This window comes from Hetaerina americana, unplaced genomic scaffold (assembly GCF_022747635.1).
Source record: "Hetaerina americana unplaced genomic scaffold, ioHetAmer1.1.p SCAF_2, whole genome shotgun sequence".
Lineage (NCBI taxonomy): Eukaryota > Metazoa > Arthropoda > Insecta > Odonata > Calopterygidae > Hetaerina > Hetaerina americana.
This window is the reverse complement of record NW_027286763.1, coordinates 63,134,905-63,156,257: the sequence shown is the minus strand read 5'-3', so window position 1 is coordinate 63,156,257 and position 21,353 is coordinate 63,134,905. Positions and strand designations below refer to the sequence as shown.

The window sequence follows — 21,353 nt, the reverse complement described above, 5'->3', positions numbered from 1 at the left end:
AGTTTACGTATCTCGGTAGTGTTTTGGACCAACACGGTCAAAGTAGTAGGGACGTAAGGAGAAGAATTGCGCTAGGAAAAGAGGCTTTCACAAGGAGGAGGGAGTTGATGACGGGGACTTTGAGTAAGGATGTTAAGAAAAGACTCGTAAAAACTTTGATATGGAGCGTAGCTATGTACGGTGCGGAAACGTGGTCATTGAAGCAGGAGGATATATATATATATATATATATATATATATATATATATCTTCGCATTCCAATTTCAATTCCAATTGAATTTCCTATTCTAACCACTTTGGTCTTCTTCTCCTGCGTGTTGTATCCTGCTGCGCTCGGTTTTCCCGTGCAAGGGTTTCGTGGGATGACGACCTCGGAAGCCTTGCCTCCTCCGCTTCCGGGCACGATACACGGTCGATTGGGCCGAGCCCCGTAGTTGCCAGAACTCACATTCTCTGTAGTGTCCATCATTAAGTCTCGGAAATAGTAATTGAGGTGGTTTCCCGTTGCCTTCCTCAATAGTGTTTTTAACGTGACACCATCACTTACTGGCCGCCCCACTGGGGTCAGATGCCTTTGCAGCCACCTCACTGAGGAACAGACGCTGCGTGGACCTTTCGTCTGGCTCCTAACCTTCGACCTATCTGGCATGGGTGACCCTACCAGGAGTACACTTTGTATTCATCTGGGAATGCATGTCTGTCTATATATACATATATCTGTGAATTATTAATATTACCAGGGCAATTTAACGATTTCTTACCACGAAACGAGTTGTAAAGGTTTCCAGTGCCACTAGTAGATTAATTTTCCTTTTTCCATAGTATACGGTCATAAGAAGAAGACAGGGATTCAATTGTTCAAATTTATTTCAGGTTGATTCAGTTATCAGTGGTAACTTTAAAAAGTATTTTTGCTGGAAACCTTAAATGAGATCCGAAATACAAATTATTTCATCAAATTCATCATAAAGCCTGATTGTGGAGAGTTTCTCGAAATGGAGAAAATAGAATATTTTATAATGAATTATTCACAGCTTATGTATTTTTACCATTTTCTTTAACTTTCATTTTTATAGATTGAGTTACATGATAGCAAGGTTTTCAGCTCTCATTTGTAAGAATTTTCTTTGGATATATTGCGCCTCTGAGGTCGCATTTCACCAGCAAGGAACACACTAAGAAATCAGCGGTGCGCAAAATAAAAGCAACTAAGTATGCGTAAGAAATTTAGCCGGAAGGAGATATGAGCATCCTAAATGTGGGAGCAAACTAAAATGGCGGTTTATGATCCATGGTATGAGCAGTGTATTGGCAAACAAGTTTCTCTTGGGGCATAAAAAATACGTACATTTCACTCCCGACTCATCATTGCGCACTGCCAATGGCGTGAGTAATGGACGATAATTTCCTCTCTCTTCCTCATCGGTTCATTTCATCTTGCCTCATAGCCCCCTTGCTGGAAAGGTGCTTGTTTTCCCCGACCCGAGTAAGACACCTACAGCTGAAAATGAGGTGGTTGCAGTCAGGCTGTCACAAGTCTGGCTGTTTTCCGCGATTCCAAATTAATCTGAATTTAAAATTTAAAACCATGTTCTTCTTCCATTTTCATCTTAGATTAATGAAACATAAATAAAATTGCGGAATATTTTATAGATAATGAGTTAACAACAACAGCAGACAATACATTTTGAAAGGAATACAGGTTTGCATGTTTCGTGCTAAACAACTTGCCTTATTTATAGACTCTATTCAATTATCTCTGATAAGCGTGCCATAAGCTCTGCACAAAATTTATGAGAATAGGAGTTTTAGAATATATAATAGGACGGAATCATTAGCTTTGTTGAGAATTATGCCTATAAAGAAAAAGAGAAAATGACCATGGGTTTTTATCTACTACTACTTATCTACTCGTACTATCACTAACGTGACTCCCACAAGTATGATAATTTCGCAAACTCCTACAATGGTAGTTATAAATGACCCCCATACTCAACTCAAGAAATTTATATCTTTATTTAAGGCCAGTTGATGGAAAATTCTATTTTCATCAGCCAAAAGCGTGGCGTAAGCACTTGTTAATAAGTTATTACTGAGGATATAATGGCATGGAAATTACTATTCTGCAAAAAATACATTTCACAAAGAAGATTAGGTAGAAGTTAGATATGTTATAAAAAAACTTGATCTATTTCCGTCTTAGTACTAGAATATTACATTTTATAATTTTTAATGAAGTTCCAGAGATATCAAAAACATTAATTGGAATGTAGTCCACATTAATTTGATTATTCACACTCGGATATGTTCAGGAAACATAATTGAGCTTTAATGAAGCAAATACATTTCAGCCCAGTTCTGAGAACAGGATATATAATGAGATAGGTTATTGAGTCATTAAACAGGTTGAAATAATAACAGGATGATGAATTAAAACTGAAAATGAACTTTTGAAAAATGTTTTCCTCAAAATATTTAGCAGTATAGTATTTCCCTAGTGTCCGTTTCGCCGTTCTGTAAGATTGAATACTGTTGTATACCTCTCACATATATATTCTATGATTAGTATGTTTTTGTTTCAAGCTATTTTTACATTAATAAAACTCAATTAATCAACGCCTAATTATTATATTGAGATGAATAACTAAATATCCGACCATGTAAATTTTACAACTATTTCTGTATCTCTAGTTATCATTCCTTTTTGTTAAACATGTACTCAATGAGTATTCTATTATTCGGCACTCTCTTTTCACTCGCAGAGTAAGATGAATTAGCAAAGAGACGAGTTATTTAATTCATATTATGATTTGTTCATTTAGTGTATGCTCTGACTTTCAAATTATATTACTATTTTGTGATTATAATTATTCAAAAATAAGTTTCTATTGAAACGTTTGTCAGCTCCACTGTGATTTTACCATTTACTATCATCTACGTATGCTTGTAATATCAAATTATCAAAAATATTTAGATTAAAGAATAAATATTAATGGAAGCGTTTTTGACAACGGAATTACTACAGGAAATTCGGCCGTTACACTTAAAAATTAAAGCATGAACCAATTAAATTTTTGGTGGATTACAATCACCATTTCTCTAAACACTTGTCTGCACATGACACATAACATTCCCTTCTCTGGCCCCTTTTACTCTCCAAAGATAACCTTCCCCCTCCCCTCCTCGGCTTGGTTTGCAATGGGGCTCCCCCGTCCTTTTTACCTTTCACACCATCCTCTCCTCCAGTCCCCTCCCTCCCTTTAACTCCCTTAACTTTCCCTCTTCGTTCCGCTCCTTCTCAAGGTATCCACTTCGCCTCGAACGTCCTGGCACACTCATTCGCACTGCATCCGCCGTTCCTTCCACGCCCTACATCCCTGAACCCTCCGATTCCACCTATTCACCTTCCAGTTGGCTCTGGGATTGTATCGGCAGTTTTCAAAGGGGTGAGTCCAAAATCCTTGATTACATCTTTCTATTCGTGAGGATTTTTTCCGTTGGTGACTTCAACGGCCGACTTACGAATATTACGGAGTTCAGTGGTTTCAACGCCCGATTTTGCCGTCTGTTTACCGCCGGGAAACGGCTATTTCCAACCGGAGAGAGTTCGTTCGCCTGGACATTAAAGAGTTACTACCGCATGAAATACGTGTTTTTCAAAGCACTGTGTAACAGGAATATCAAGTTTTAGGCTGATGGTAAAATTCCTTGGCTGAAAGTGAATGCGTTTCAAAAGTTGTACTTCTGCTAGTTAGTTAGGGACCTGCCCAACATTGTACACATAATTGAAGATATTTGCGGAGTAAGCATGGATAATTTCATCTCACAGAAAACACAATCTGCAGAGTAAAGGTGGTGAGTAGCTGTTAGCATTAGATAGTAGTAAATATTTTACGAATCTTGAGCTTTAGTGAAAAATTATTTTTTTAAGTTGTAATATTTAATAGCGGTTACCGTTGATGTCTTTTTGGCAATATTTTAACTCCAAAAACCTGCATTTGTTTCAAAAGAATGTAACTAGCGGAAATGTACGTACAGTATAAATTCAAATACAGTTAAGTGAGTGTGCTATTGATGAATTATTTCATAACTTTAGAGAAAGCTGCTGGCTGACTTCCCTACATACAGTCATAGAGAGTAAATTTCTCGGTCTGACGCATGATGTCTAAGTCAAATAAAAAAATGTTGTCTGCAATTAAAAATTTTAAAAGAAATTTAGGTTTTACAGAGTAAAAATTTCTAAATATCTATTTTTACAATACATATTGCTCCTTGAAAATGATTTCACCTTTAAAGTGAGTAAATAAGTTCATGGTTGTATCTTATATCCCGAGGGTATTGTATGACTTTAAGCTTATCACTGGGGACTCTATTTTATTTTCGGGCGAAGATTACTTAATAAAGCGGTATACGTAAATTAAAAGCATGTAATGGAAAGATACATGATTAAACTCAGCAAAAACCTTCCTCCAAAACCTAAACCTGATATATGAAATTTGTAAGTCATGGTAAACAATTAATTTTGAATAAAGACAGTATTTTTTCTCCTGGGCGCATTTAGTAAGAACCCAAAAAAAGCAGTTTTATAGCATTCCACCAATCAATCTATTAAAAACCATTCATTGCAACTTTTGATGAAATCTGAGTACCTACTGCATATATTACGAAACCATTATAATTCCAGAAAATACATGTATATTTTCTTTGAACACGATGATTGTTAGGACTAAAAATGATTGCATCATGATGGTATTCCCCGTGGCCAACCAGTAGATCTCCCTCAATTCCGCTGAAAAACCTTAGCGCTGTCGTCTTTTAAAGTGGTATGCAAACTGAGCTAATGGATGAAAGCTCTATTGAGTATGAATTACATCCAGTTTGGCAACGGCCGCTGGGAACGTTTATTTTGACGTCTATTAAGCAAAAATATTTTATAAAAAATTTCCGTTATTAAATTAATGAACTTTGTCTGCCTTGTTTAAAATGCAAAATAAATCAAGGGGTGCGGTATCATATTTGTGTTAAATATACTATTTTCAAAAATATCCCTCGACCATATACAATAGCCTCTATTATAACAAGGGCATGTTAAATTATTAGTTTATCAAATATCAATATTCTCAGTCAAAATATTAGTAACCATAATGTAGAAATCTAAGTATTTTAAAAATAAAAAGAAAAACGAATTACTGCCGTCAAGAATTTAATGTCGATGTAGTAATTAAATTTCCCCAGGGAGTGTGACCGGTTATCATGTCATGTAGATTGCGGTTGAAGTTAACTCTATAAAGTAGTTTTAGATATTCATTCTTAGGCACTCATGCAATTTTGAATAGTGGCCCATTCTATTGATCTTAAGTCATAAAGAACGCAGAAATATCCTTTATTTTGCTAGCTATCATGATTTTGACCTATTATCATAAAAATAAACCATTATAATAAACACATGATCTGGATGATTTTTGATGATTGCTTTGCAAAACATTTGACCAAACGATGAACCATAATACTGAACTTTGATTACTAGGATTTTAAGGGATATTACTAATATTGGATAGACCAGGGAAACGGTGTTTACCATAGCCGATGATAAAAAAGTGAGTAAAAAAAGTCGGAGGAAAAGGGCATATTTTTCTCGAGAAAAAAATGCCCTTTTCTTCCAGCAAGCTACGAAAAGCAATCCCATCCAAAATTCAGATTCTGTTGTTTGACATTTCCCACATTATCTTGTTTTAGAGCCAAATTTTCATCGACCCGGACCAAACAAAATTTTGAGTGTGTGAAATGCGGAAGGTAAATTTGGAGCGAGTTTGGCGTTTTCGAAATCGGGTTAGGAATTCCGTTAATTTACGCAGCATTGCTTGCTATTTAGCATGGCTCTTGGTAACTATAAAACATTCAGTTTCATTAGAATAAAATGAAATAGGAAACAGGCTGATTTTCATACTAGCGATTTTTTGGAACTCAATCAAAAACTGGAATAAAATTTCCTCCATAAATACCTTAAGATACAAAACAGGAAAAAACGGTTCTCTTTCTCTTTTATTCACCCAGTTGCCAGTCGTTATGGGTGATTTTAGTTTCCTATTATGGTCGTCATTAGGTTCTTTTCACTCGTTATAAGGATTTCCTAGGATGGAACCAATAGGTTTAACTTTCAAATATTTCATAGATGGAATATAAATGAAGGCTAAACACTTTGCTTAAATAACTTGAGTTTTGCAGGTGTGTACGTAGCCCACTTGACTAAGATTGCCTAAGGGAGGGTATTCTTGTATTAATCATTTGAAAAAAAAAATAAAGTCAATGATTCCCTATTATATAGTATACACGCATAGAGTCACACGTTATTGTAAATATGATTTAAAATTAGAAACACTTACTGAAAGAATGAGTAACAGAAGTAGAAGTGAACTGATCCTTCAATTTTATTATTCCATAGAATATTCAAAATTTGACCTTGCTGGAAATAATCAGATTTCAATTCATGTTAAGCATTGTTATATTCTTTCATTGCCTGTGATAGTTTTAATGATTGTAAAAACAATTTATTCAATAATATAACCAGTAAAATTTTTTATAAGTAAGTTTAAAGTGGTGATAATATAACTCACTGCCAATTAGCTCTGGCTTTCTCCACGACTAAAACTCATTTAATGAACTCTTAAGTACATGTTTGATTATATCCCAAAAGAGATTTCTTCATCTCGTAAGGGACCATTTCTGTCACTAATTGTTTATGTCTTTGGAGGATATGCAAATTAGAAAACAATAAATGTATAGAAAATTTCAAACTGCAAGGGTTTCGTTACCATTTTATTTATAATTTGGAAACGGAATTTCTCCACACAGAAAGTTAAAATTAAGTAGCCGGGTGTGAGCGATGAAAGAATACTGCTGTGCAAGCTTTAAAGTTTCGACCTAATATTGAATTTTAAGATCTTTTAACCTGACTAAAAATATTTTTTTTGTCCTCTTATAGTCAAATCCTATAAAGAAAAACAGGCTCAGAGATATTAAATTCACAAAAGATTGGACTAACTTCTATCTTTATTCCGCAAGAATTAGTGTTTATTTTATTGGCTTACTGCTCTGCGAAAGTTTTAATGTTTAAAAATATGTTTACGCAAAGTTTTTTGGATCAGTTATATTTTGAACAGCCTTCGATAATCACGATAAGTATAAATTATTTCATCTGAGAAAACTATTTATTAATTTTTTTCCGACGAACTGACTAATTTAGAGTATATATATATATATATATATATATATATATATATATATATATATATATATATAAGAACCACAACCTTGCCTGTAATATATATACTACTCTACTTATAGGTAATAATTGTGACCAAATTCAAGACATTTTCTCCATCAAAATCATACGCCCCTTATCAAGGACTTTGATTCTGCCGTCTCCTTGGAAAAAGCAAGTATAATTAGTATGAGTGATAAACCAAGCCTCGATAGTGTTATAATATGAATAATTAATCAAACCTATATTTTCATATTCTTTAATCTGGATAATATAAGCGCATAGATCCCACAAAAATGAATTTTGATGGTAAATATAGTATTATTTCTACTCATTTTCTCAAAAAAACATTTTCTTGCTTAAGACAATATTAGGTCATACGTTGAGTATGCCTGAAGAGTGTAGAAAAACGTGTATTTAACCTGTTGTAAACGGTGAAAAACTAGCCCAAGGTGTCTCTGAGTAAAGACTTTTACCGGAAGGTTTCCACTTTAGCCCTGGGTAGTGCTTAAAACTTCTCACTCTATCATTGCGGAAGACTTCACAAAGAAAGGAAAGACAAGGCCAAGCACTCAAAAAGACCGAGGAATTTCATTTGCGGAGGAGTTACGCTGTGGTTTTGAGTGCTGTCAAACACCTTATAACCATTAACCTAGAAATTTTACCAAAGTGTTTTCAATAATATAGTACTTTTATAAATGAAATACTTATGTAATTTCCCAAATTCCGAATTCGTGAATTTCTTAGTATCATAGTTTCGTGCTCACCTAAGATTTTTTTCTCTTCCAATTTGTAGCTGATTAAAAAGCACTATCACAGTTAATTTCCTTTGATACCGAATTAGAGGTATGTTATTGCCCTTGAGTTAAATTGAACTTTTAGAGTTTGGCAAACTCTACTTGTTCCCTAATTAAATTATCATTAGTCCGGTTAGTTAAACATAAGTTCTTTGGGTATATAAAGTCATGTTAACTACATCATGGACCGTCATTTAACTATTCAGTAGAGCATACTTCACAAGCTGCATTTAAAACAGGCTTTCGGAGAGAATTCAATTAGAATTAGTTTGTTAAACTAATTTAGTAAGTTGGGGATTTTACAAAGTTATATTATTTTTTAAAGATTTCTAGCTAATTACCCACAATTATTTGGCCATATTCTATATCCGCATGCTTCAATGAGAGTACTTCTTATAAGACACGTCATCAGAGTACACTTTGAAACTAAGCCAAGTGACTCTGGAGGACCCACACTATGGAAAAGAAAAATGTTTTTCCATTTTTGAAAAGATATGTACTGGTAGCCATGATATGTACAGCTCTCGATAGTTGACTGAGTTATAATAGAGTTGATTGGCATTATGCATCTTTATAAAAACGACTCATTACGATTTTTATTTCAATTGACTTATGAGGTGAAAAGAACGTTAGATCGTAGGAAAGTTATGAAAATCCGTGGACATGTATGAGATTCTGGAAGTTTAAATGGCATTGCACAATTTCAAGAGATCTCTAGACCAAATTTCTCCAAGGTTGGGTAAACACAAGAAAAGCACGATCCTTTAGTAACCACCCATGGCCGTATGCTGGATATATGCGTCATACCTTCCGCACGCTCTTCACGCGTCTGTTCACTCAAGCAGGAGGCAGTCGTGTGTATCCCTCTCCTTCCAGCCATTCTCCTCCCTGCCCTTAAAATGGCCTTCTTTCTTAATTCTTATTGCTTTCTCTCGTTCATTGCCTTCATTTTGTCAGCAACACCGAACTTCGTCTTTCATTCAGGATATCAATGATTATTTTCGCATTCCGATCGGTGTACAATTTTCCATGCTTTAGTTGAAAATGTAAGTTCAACAACGAAAACCTTCTTTGTTATTGCATCAACTAATGCTCTATCAGTAACCTTTTTTCGTTCACGATATCCATAAGCAGTATAAAGTAATCACGCCTTTAATAGTATACCTCTGCTTAGAAGAAAACGCCGTTTAAATTATATTCCTCATGATATTCATTATTTGATGCATTGGATGTATTAATATGATCCATGATTAAATTCATTCTCCTTTAGATTTTAAATCAATATATATCTCGAATCTCCTTTTCCTTCTCAGTAAAAACAGAAGTTGCTATTATACCAAAACTCCGGTCCAAATACGTATTCAATGAACACAAGGTGGGAGTTTACAAAGATTAATAGCGGGTATTCATAGAATTTAATAGCAAAAGAGTCAAAACTATATTTAAAACTCTTCATCTTTTAGTTAAGTTAAGAATAACACCTAATCAAATAGTTTCACCCAAAAATTTTCCTTTTTTTCACTCCATCTAAAAGAATTCAGTCCCTATACAGCTTCCTACTTAGGCGCGCGAGGGGAGAGACCCCTCCATGACCATTATATCTTTCGCCATATCCTCCTCCAGTTCACACTCCTTCCCTGGATCCCCTTAACTTTCCCTCTTGTTCCACTCCTCAAGGAATTCACCTCGCCTCGGCCGTCCTGGTACACTCATTCTTAGTGCACCCGTCGTGTCTTCCACGCCCAACGCCTCAGTGCCCTCGGATTCCACCTTTTCAACTTCTATTTGACTTTGGAGTTGACTCGGCAGTTTTCAAAGGGGTGAGTGGGAATGCTTTTCTCCGTTTCTTACTCTCTTCAAATATTTCCAGTTTCTCTCAGCCGGTGACTTCAACGCTCGAGTTTCACGTAATGACGAGTGCAAAGATTCCAACGCGCGACTCATACTACCTGTTTATCGCGCGGAAATTAAGGTTTTAAGCTGGACAGAGTCTCCCGCGCATTGAAAAACTATCTCTGTGCAAAATTACATGTTTTTTATCCCTTTACAAAAGGAATGTTACGTGGGTGATTTGTTTCCGATTCGCAAAGGCCACGGTTGTAGTAGGTGGTCATGAACTATGAAATATTATTAATAGAATCTAATAACGTAATTTTCATTACTTAAATCATCACCCTTTCTGAGGGTGTGGTGAGTGACATCAAAATTAAATTTTAAGTGTACAGGAGGGAAGGTTATCACAAAGCCATTATGAATTCTGTAATGTGGAGCCTCTTCCGTATTGTCAGGTGACGTTTTCCCGCGAATCCAGCTGAAGTATTGAGATGAAAATTACTGTTGATGATTTCACCTGAAGAAGCCTGAACTTTTAAACTGTTTTGTTGCGACTTAACTGACGCGGGAGAGATTTTACAGGATTTCATTCCGCAAAGGATAGTATCCATCAACTGACAGTAACATTTTTCAAAAATGTCTTGTGAAGCAATATTATTCGTAAAATATTGTTATTAATGTATTATGATAATTAATTGGGAGTATTATATTCCAATGGATAGAGTTCCAGGCCACTGGGAATGGCTCGCGTTCGATTCAAGGTGACGTCTTTGGGTAAACGCAGCTTCAATCACAGCGTGTAATTTTTCGAGTACGAGATCTTCCCGGGCAACCACAGACGGCACAGAAAAAAGAAATAGCCCTCCTACCTCTAGCATGTGTACTTCGCATACCGTTGAACTAAGTACTGGGTGAATTCTGCTCTCAACTATCGAATCCATTCTTTGGGTTGATTACCGTGCTGGGTTAATAAATAGGGACAAGGTGCACTAGTCCGCGATATTTGGAAATATGTTTTCAATCTTTTCTACCAAGATTTTAATTGCTAAGAAAAAACTACCTAGGTTTAAATTACTTAGAAAAGCAAAGCATTTAATAGTAGTAGTCTCTATGATTAGTAGAATTCTAATGTTTTTTAAACAGTTATAACCTCTGTGCTAGTCATGGAATAAGTTTCATATTATAAAACCTACATTATTTATTCTACCACCTGTTCTTGAAAATTCATACATTTCGATATTTATATACTATTAAAGAAAATATACCTAAGAAATTTTGATTCATATATTGTCTTTGTAAAAATATTTTAGATCGAATGATCGAATATTAGAGGTCACATAATTTTTCCCAATAAATCATTAAGAAAAATTATTTTAAGTAATATTTGTGATGCAGATACGTAATTAATAAGGAGAGTAATGTATAACCCAAAAAGTGTCTAAATTGTCCTATACTTACAGATGTACAGTCAAATGGTATGTCATATGTTAAAAATCATGATTGATGTATACATTTCATTTTCCAAAAGAAATGTGATGCCATCGAGAAATTTGCAGACTACATACACTCTTCAGTAAAAAAATGTAGCCCTGCTCAACTATCGATTATATTTTTAGCATATGAAGAAAGTATAAATAATATTAGTTAATTTCATATCTTTTAAATTTTACGTTCCGTTTTTGTAGGCAACGAAAAATGAGGGAACTATAAGAAGCCTCAAGGAGGCCCAAAAAACGATGCACAACGTTATAAAAATGTTAGTGCTTCAAGGTGGCCTACGATTAAAAAACTATGAGGATTGACTTGAAAATTGATACTTAAATTCAATTTTATGGTAGTTCAGTTATTTAAATTCGGTATAATATTACTAATAGTAATTCAATCTTGTTACAGAGAAAAAAATTAAACACAGACTATGGAAGAGCAGTCCAATGTTGAAAATACAAAGAAGTAAGAAACCCAGTTATACTTGTATTTACTGAAAGGGCTTAAAACGATGCTTAAAAACTCTTATAACCTAAATAACTGAAAATTTGGGAAAAATGCATTACTAAATGTATCCTGCTCCGGTTTTTTGTGCAACAATTATAAAACGTCCTGTTTATCTTTTATAAAATGAAAATAATTTTGCCATATTTTATGTTAAATTTTCCATATAAGTGGATTTTATTCAATCAAATCGCCCTTATTTCATGATTCCTCTACAAAGTATGGGCAATTAACTAAAATGACGCCACGAAAAAATCACTTTACAATAAAAAGGGGGCGGTATTTTTCTAAAATTGAGATCACAGAGTACGCAATAAAGTACAAGGGAACAGTTTAGATTAAATAAGAACGAAAAATCAATACCTAATGGCATCCTATTTGTAGCTATAGGGTCTCTGTCAATCATGTACGTGTTACATTTTTTTATGCAGCCTAAGGTAAAGAGGAAGGTTTCGGACGCTTCCTAAATATTTTCACAAACCAGTGGGGACCTCTCAAGCATTTAGCTGGATTCGCACCATCGCGACGCAGCGATAGTGACAGGATAACGGGATTTTCCTATTATGGTGCGCAGGAGGAGGAACCATTGGTTTTTAGTGGATGCGTCCAGACGGAGTCGATACTGTCGCGGAGGGATGATTGGGATTACCGCGTAAATGAAGAAGGAATACCTGTGGTTTCATGCTCGATTTTGTCGACAATTTTTTGACGCAGAATTGAGCATGGATGCTAAATCTTTCAAACCTCAATCGTAGCAATTATTTCGACTCTGGTCCCATTACGAGTTGTAATAGCCACACTATTTTTCATTTTCCACAGATTACAGTATTACATCGAACGGCTTTAGTAATCAAAATTATTTGAAACTTGTTGTGAATTCTGTACTTTTGCTTAGTAATAATATTGTAAGTGCTAATTTCCTCATATTTGTGGTTTGCCAAATGGAAATATGAGGAGAGAAATTTTCTATGAAACTTTACGCTAATGCTTAATTATTTTAAATGGTCAATGCAAGAGAGTAAATGCTAATCATTTGATCTCAAAAGTGTCACCTTCAACCCCCATTAAGTCGATAATTTGGAGATATGAACAATGCGAGATTTTGGCGTTTTTAAAATAATTTCCTTCATTTTTTTTTAACTAGCACTTGTAATTAATTATTTTTTTTTCACTCCAGTAACTAGGAAACGTTGATCAGTAAGGAGTAAAATTGTGTAAATTAGGGCATGCGAAAGGACAGCACGAGACGAAATTTTCACCACACCGTGACAACTTTCTTTCAAAATATTTTCTCCCAGAATATTTCTTTATCATCAATACTTTAATTATTTCTTACTATCGCTTTAAAAATTCTATATGCAAGTAACATATTAAACGTATACTTTTTGATTATGTCCATTACTTGCCTAATATAACCATCAGGGAAGTAACATATCTCGCATTCAGATATTAAATGTGGAACTTCGAACAGGTTATGAATGAATTATATTATATATTCATAGATATTGTAATCTCTTCGTTTGCAGCCTTCGTATAACCGGATTATACATCCGTTCAATAAGAATTGTGGGGTACCATGTGCCTGAAGAGTGACCTGGAATGGGAATCTGAAGGTTTTCTCCTTTGGTTTTATATTGAGCCACGTCTCACCCATTGCCAAGTAATATAGTTTGATGAATCGAGTTCAAATCCACAAATACAGAGAGCTATTTCTTTTTTCTACTATTACAATTCCATAAACCATTAAGATATAACCAGGTCTTACTCTAATCTCTTGTCCAGCTAAAACGTTGATTTCTCTCGATACTCTACCTTAGGTGCACAGTTTCCGTTCAAAATAAAAGTACGTATGAACTCGCCAAGCCTACCTTAGTATAAAGAAAGGCGTTAGATGGAAAAATTTACACTTACAGCCGCTTAAAACATTTAAATGTTAAATTAAAAATTTAGCAGTAGTTTTAGGGTAGTCGACCGGCAGCTGAGGTCATATGCGCCATTAGGGATGGATGGGAAAGGAGAGAGGGTGAAGAGAAACCTGGCGCTGGCATTGGCCTACTCTTAACGAAAGACACCAAGGGGTCCGCAGTTTAAGTCCCATCTGACGGACGGAGTACTCACTCAAAGTTCCCTTCACAAATCTCAAGTAGGGATCGGGATACCACTGAAAAATCTCTGCTATATTCAGGGTCCAAACTCAGGCCCTCTCGGTTGAAAACCAGTAAATTGGCCACCGCAACATCCTAATCCCCATTTAAAACTTTTCCGCTATAAACATTCAAGAATTAAATTTCGGTTAACTATTCATGATCATGTTTATTTAGGGAATGAGAGAAATAATCGTGAAGAACAGTGGGGAAGGGGGAGACAGAGTTGACCATTGATACCAGTGCTTCCCAATTTCCCAAATACTGAGGAAACGTGAAAACACGAAGAGGAGGGCTTGCCGTAGTAAAAACCTGAGCGGTTAGTTTATTAGTCATTCCAGATTGTAAAGTAAAAATTAGTGAGGCAAAAAATGGATTTCAATTATTTTTGAGTGGTTTATAGGCCGAATGAGAGATCAAATTCTCAAGAAAAAGGATGGCCAAGTAAATCACAAAAGTATGAGACTTAATGAGATCTCCATCTAAACTTCAGCAGGTGAAATATTAAAATTTGAGCAATATTTTGAAGGAATATGAATTTTGTATAATTAATGCGTTGACAAAATATACGTCATAAGTCATACATAGATGCATGAGTCAGCAAACAATGTTATAGTAATTTAGAGGTCATGCTCCGTTTACCACACTCTAATATTGCTGGCTTTAAAAACACAAAATCTCGATCACCAGGTTGCCTAATTCCGTGCGCTAGTCTGTGCGAGAGTGAGCAATCGACCAAGAGTCGTTTCCTCGTTGTAGGACTAATTTTCAAAATCACCTCCTATCCATACCGCTGCCTCGGGTAGGTGTGTACCTCGATTTTTTGCGCAACAAATATCATATCCTCCGAACCAGCTTGTCCAAAAATTTGTTCCCCCTCTTCCGTCCAGGATGCACATTCTTTTTCTCCTTTTACCCCGCTCACATAACATTCTCCCCTGTGTTGTAGCCGTCACAATAGCAATCACATTCAAAAGGTTTGCCACGCAACTTTTCCATTATGATTGAGTTTTACCTCACTTACTTCCTCTCTTTTCCCGTCTATACCTAAAATTCCTTCCCCTGTGATCCTCTCTATCCATCGCATTTTCTCAGTGCCTCTTCAAATTTACATATCAACAATTAATGGGTAAATTAAAGGGTAAAAGTAAAAATATTTTATGATGTCACATTGATGGAAAAAATACAGTAGCGTTGTGCAAAACTTGCAATTATCAAAAGCTGTTTCGTGTAAACTATTAATATCACATAAATATAAAGTCCTTTGGGATGTCTTGAAAACTGCGTGTTAAACACGTGTAAACATATTCTGCATTTAGTTTATTTTTTAACGTTTTCTGAAATTAAAAGGTTTGGTGATTACGGGCAAGAATGGATCAACTCCCAAAATGAAGGCCATATAAGTGCACTAAGACGCCGTAGGGTAAAGTAGACATGCAAAAAGAGTATTGTTCATTCTACCTATCTGAAGCATTCCCACAGCTAATTTTATAATATCTTCAAGATACTTCTGTTTGAGTCATCACATTCCTCTTAAAATGAATACAGACTCAGGCATGAATGGAGGAAATATATGTGAATGACTTTATCAGCAGACCAAGGGCAGATGGAGTTTTATAATGACGGTCGTAAAAAATTATCTTTCATCCAAGTAGCATGCTATTTGACCTATGCCTTTCCAAACGACCTCTGCCACCACGTAATTTTTATTGCAAGTTTCCAACCTTCCACAAATATTACGTCACCCCTTACCATTTATCTTGTCTACATTTTTTCTTTTAATTTGACGTATATTCAATTTTATAATTGGCTATCGTCCCTCTCCCTATCCAAGCATTAGATTATAAAAGTAGATCATTTCATTGGTCTAATGATATTCGTCGTGCAGCTTGAGGCTTGACGCCTCATGTCTTGCAATTCCCCACTTTACAACTGACACATTTCTTCCGCTTCAAATGTGACGTACTATATGGGCTGTCCCTAGCAAATTAAAGAATATGTATGCTTTGTGTGTGTATATATATTGTGCGATGGTATGCCATGTATACCAGCCGCGAAACCAGAGAAAAGTATATGGAATGAAAATGACGTTGAAATGGAAAAGCAGCCAACAAAGAGAATGGCAGAGGACCTGGTTGCAGGAAAACGACGCAAAGAGAAGAGAAGGTGGAGGGTCAAGGTGGTACTATGCAAGAGAGAGAGATAAACAAAAGACGTCGCACCAAGTCATTGACGTCAACATCATTACGCATTTGTTTCGAAAGAACTCATTTAGTCTTTCCCATCAGCTCCTCGCTTCATCGGCATATTCGCTTAATCATTCCTCATTTCCAGTTTAATCGCAAAAGTTTTCTTTTAGCTACGCATGAATTTTCAAGTCAGCTCAATCGCAATAGACCGCACTCTAGCAATCATCCGAGGCCTTGCAGTTTTCCTAACACCCCACCGGCCACCCTTAGTGGCAGAGAAAGTAGGCTCGTCAAAAAGACAATGAGAGAGGAAATGTTTAGCAAACCCATTCACTACTTTAAAAACAGTTCAGCGAAAGGAATTGGGTCAAAAGAAAGTGATTTCCTTATTAATCGCCGGTATTACGTTATGTACTGCGGGGTTTTTACGACGTCAGTGGAGTACGCAAAATTACCGATTAAGCCTTATGTTTCCATAGCAACCCCTAACCTCAAATGATTCAAATGAGGCTTTCTTCATTTATCTGAGGTGTAAAATGCAAATAAAGATGATTAAATAAATTAACTAATCTTATTCATGCTCGCCCAGTTTCTCGTAAAGACCTCTTGAAATCTATTAATGAATCTTATTGTTTCAAAAGTTGCTCAACTGAACCAAGACGAAGATTTAAGTTGTTGGCACTAAAATAAGTGCTAGGGCAACATAAAAGGAACGCGGTCCGCAACTATTCGAGGTAATAATACCTGAAGAGGAAATGGCTTTCATTATTCAAACGCCACATTGATACCTGCTCAAACATTACTTGCTCAACTCGAAAAAATCAGTATTGCTTGAATAGGTGCCATAAATATGTTGCCTCAGAGTTCATTTGGAAATGTAATAATTATAATGAAGTGAATATGTCAATCATTGATATTAATTCTTTGGAATCTAAGCTGTTGTATTGTGAAGATCGATGGAAGATATTTATTTCACAATCATATCTTCATACAAAAGCATCCTATGTAATGGTGAGGTCCGCTCCCATTGCGTCAATCATTTATACCAACAGTACCAGTGTTTAGTACACTGTTACTAAACAGTACCTCTAACAGCACCAAAATATTTCCTAACCAGTACATGTTTTAAAATCTACTGATTCTAAATATTGAACTTTATTTACTTAGTAGTTGTTACATGATAAATCTAAATACTTAATATTCTCATCATTCTCTTAGCAAGTAGCATTATTGCAGGAACCTGTCATTTGTACAATTTTTAAACAAAATTTTTTAATCACTACCCTGTATTTTTAACTCAAATTACAATTATTAACAATTGACAATTTTACTGTGTTTCATAAGATACCTAATTTCCGTTAATATGAAGTTCTTGTGAAAGTCAACTCTATTTATTGCATAAAATAATTTATTATCGAAAACTTTAGATAGGAAAGTAATTCAGCACTTCTTCGATATCTGTCAATACTATTGATAATATCGTGCTGAATATGATTACGACTTCCTGTAGGCTGTACAATTAGTACTCTCTTATTTTTATGCACCTTAATCAAACCGAAATAAAGAGAAACCATTATGAGAATATGATCTGGAGGCTTTCGATTAAGGGCAGAGTCATCAGGAAGTCAGTGGGTGTCACTCAACTTGTGAAAACAGAAAATTCGATGTTTCTTCTTCTAAGTCTGGTAGTAATTCAAACCCTCCAAGAACATTCTCATAGTGACGGAAGGTGTTGCAATTGGCTTGCCGAGAGAACAACGGCGAGGGGAAAGTAATGATAGAGCACTTTAAAGAGTGATCCCTTGCAGAAACGCAGCGACAGTCGGCTCTCCCCCGGCTACGTAAGAATCCTAAGCCTCCGTGTGTATACCTCATCTCAAGTTAATCATGAGCATGATAATCTTCATCACCACAGCCAATGCACATAAGCGCCGATTCGCTCCTCTATCGTTAAGAGCAGTCTTCAATTGCGACAGATGCAACGATGTCGGCATTTCCCAACGACGTCAGCGGATTTCATTCCCTACCCCTCTCACATCTCAAGAATGTCTCATTTCCACATCGGTAGCCTATAAAAAAAATCACGATTCTGGTTGGACGATTTTTTGAGCATAGAGACGCATTTCATACCTGCCAAACACAGAGTCTGCCGTGGTTTTACCCGCCCCCGAAATCACCACCGCTCCTCGGGATTGGAAAACTTGTTTTGTTTCTTCCCCTTTTTTTATACTTCCCCTTACTCTGCTTTCCCAAAACCAAAGCCACATTCTCTCCCACTTCTCTCATATCTCCATCACGAAACGTGTCTTCATAGCCTCCCCTTCAGCCCTCGCTCCCCTTCCCCTCGCCCTGAAACAAAAAAATGAGTGCCCGGAAAAAAATAAATCAATGGGAGGTAATCCCATTGTCACGTTCGGCACACCGCCCTGTCATTTTGCCCCCTGAGTCAATGAAAGAAATATAAATATTCATAGCCATAGAGGAGGCACTGAGTTGAAAAGTGGATTGTTAAGGTGAATGACCTTTCTCTGTCGCCTTTCGGTTAAGCACTGGTACCGTTGGTATGAATGGTTTACGCAATCGGAACGAGCCTCACGATTACATCGATGGAGTATACGGTGCAACGCATAAAAGATCGCCTCCCTGGGTCTGAAGGCATTCATTGCTTCACTAAGCGCCCGCATTGTTATACAAAATCGGACTCCTTGAGTTCATCTGTCCGTTTTACAGACAGCATCTTTTAAAAGCGTAGCGCACAGAGAGAATAGGAACAGTAGTCAAACTTTCAATTAGCTGATGAAAAAATAGTCACGGATTGACTGAATCTGTTTAACTCTCGCTTCGAGAATGATGCATATTAACGATGGCAGGTGATGTCTCAAGAATACTTCTCATGAATACGAAAATCATGTTCCGAAATCAAGCTATGCCTAGATGCGGAAAGGAACTAAATTTTGATTGGTAATAATTTCAGAATTTGAAGTCTAAATTATTATTTAATCTTTAGGTGATGTTTTACTCGTATGCTCAATTTTTGAAAAGATGGAAAGGTGAGGCGGAAAGTTTCTATCTTCCCATTCCCATTTATTTATATAATTACTAAACCTCAAAACAAAGTATTTAATGTAGAATTACTACTTATTTCGAGTTTTTTTTATCAGGAAGTAGTTCCACGAAGTTATACCAAAAATCACTTCCTATGTCATGTTCAGAAAACTTAACAAAGATTTTAGTACAGATATATTACATTTTATTTTTTCTATTTTAATCTGAACGATGGACAAAATTGATATAGATTTTTGAAATGTAAAAAATATGAAGGATAACATATTAAAATAGAAAGGTTATAGACCAAAAAGAATGAATTAAATAATCCTATTTTTTTAAATGAAATTTCTTTTTGCATAGCATATGTTGGGAATGCAGCAATAATTCATGATTTGAAAATATTCCTAACATTTGAAAGTATACCCACAAAAGGTTTTCAAACTTGATTTTCTCATCTAATGGGTTCCTAATGCACGTGAAAAAATCATCTATGTTTTATAATGCTGAAAAGGTAACTTTTTTAAGTGATCTATGCACAATTATCGATTGGGTGACAGAAAGAATTAGATGACCTGTTTTGGTGCATAAAAGTGATGATGCATCCAAAAACAGCAATCGTTGAAACCATGGTGGTGTCGACTACAAATGCACTACTGATTTGCAATACAATACAATTTAAACACTTGAACTATTTAGCTACCTTTCAAAAAAATAGCTCCTGTAAAATGTTAATAATATATTCATTTCCTTTAGGCATTTAGCTTTTGCCGCCTTGCCTCGCCTAACTTCCGTTGTTGCTACTCTGTGCCTACTCAATGAAATCATTAAGTTTAATTCTTTCCCCTTAATATCTTAAAGAAATATTAATCCCATGATAGGCCCTTAGAGGTAGAGAAGAGAAATCTAATTGTCCATCAAAACACCACATTACTCCGTTGGTGGAAAAGAGAGAGCAATTGTGTATGCTAGGTACTTCCATTAAGTCACGGGTGAGACTTACTGTAGCAGAATTGTTTATTAGTTTGTATTGTGAATGCTGGTAATTAGTAAAAATATTAGTTATATATAGCTTTAAATATAGCTTTTCAAACAAGAAAAAACGACGCACTTGGCAAGGTGAACTTTCGACCACTAATTCAAAATCCACGTCTTATTTCGTTGTTTATTATAGTCATAAAATGTCAGCAAGATCAGGCTATTATCATTTTTTGGTATGAACTAAGTAAAAATGACGATTGTTTGTTAAATTTTTGTGACACAATTGAAAAAAGAGAGCACACAACACAAGAGAAAGGGACAACCGCTATGAAAGAGAAGTCACTCACCAATCCGAAACTTTTATTTCATAACCCTGCCAACAAATCTTTGTTACGGTCTCTCGCAAATAATACAGAAGATAACAATCTATTATTAACGAATCATCCAAAATACTTTTCTTACTGACACATTCAAGTCTTCTCCTTGACTATCCTGCATTCATACCTCTTACCCAAAAATAGATTCGAAGCTAAGAAATCCTATTTCTTGAGATTAATTAATTACTCTAATGGAGACTGATTACAGAAAAAACTGCTACTAGCAGGTTTTTAACAGCAAAATTTCAATTTCTTCGATCATTTATAGACCAGATAAGACAGAATAAAAGATATATAGATTCGGGAAGAGCTCTAAGACAAGAAATTAACGATACAGTAACAACTAATAGGTTTTAATGGAAGATCCATTTCAAAGATATGTAAAAAAGGAATATTTCCGAGGGAATTCCTTCGATTAAGAAATGTAAAAAGACTGGCGAGAAGAGAAGTAAGAAGAAATTTCAGAAGACCCAGGAAGAGTTGGGAGTCCCAAAAATGTCGAATCCGGAACAGGCTGAGAGGCCCAGATTGCACATTATCACCAGTGGGTCATATTTATTTGAAATACCCATGCATATAAAATATTTTCCAAAGATAAACGAAACATTTATTTATGGAAGCATTCCTTCAATGATAGAAGATAATTATGATGATAACACACATGCATATAATAAACACCTATGAGTTGGTTATGTATTTATTTCAACATTTCAGGTTTCTCTGAACTCATTTTCACC

General features: G+C 35.5%; 1 protein-coding gene across 3 annotated transcripts in view; it reads left to right on the top strand.

The window, feature by feature from the left end:
• Positions 1–3,319: 3,319 nt before the first annotated feature.
• The window catches only part of LOC139687680 (putative fatty acyl-CoA reductase CG5065), a 41,060-nt gene continuing 23,026 nt past the window's right edge, over positions 3,320–21,353 (top strand). Inside the window, exon 1 of one of the 3 annotated variants that reach the window (XM_071584926.1) lies at positions 3,320–3,446. The gene's annotated coding sequence lies outside the window, so the exon portion shown is untranslated. Of the gene's footprint in view, positions 3,447–3,500; positions 3,856–9,777; positions 9,879–21,353 lie in introns of those variants that run through there. The other 2 variants (XM_071584929.1, XM_071584927.1) reach the window with 2 other exon arrangements.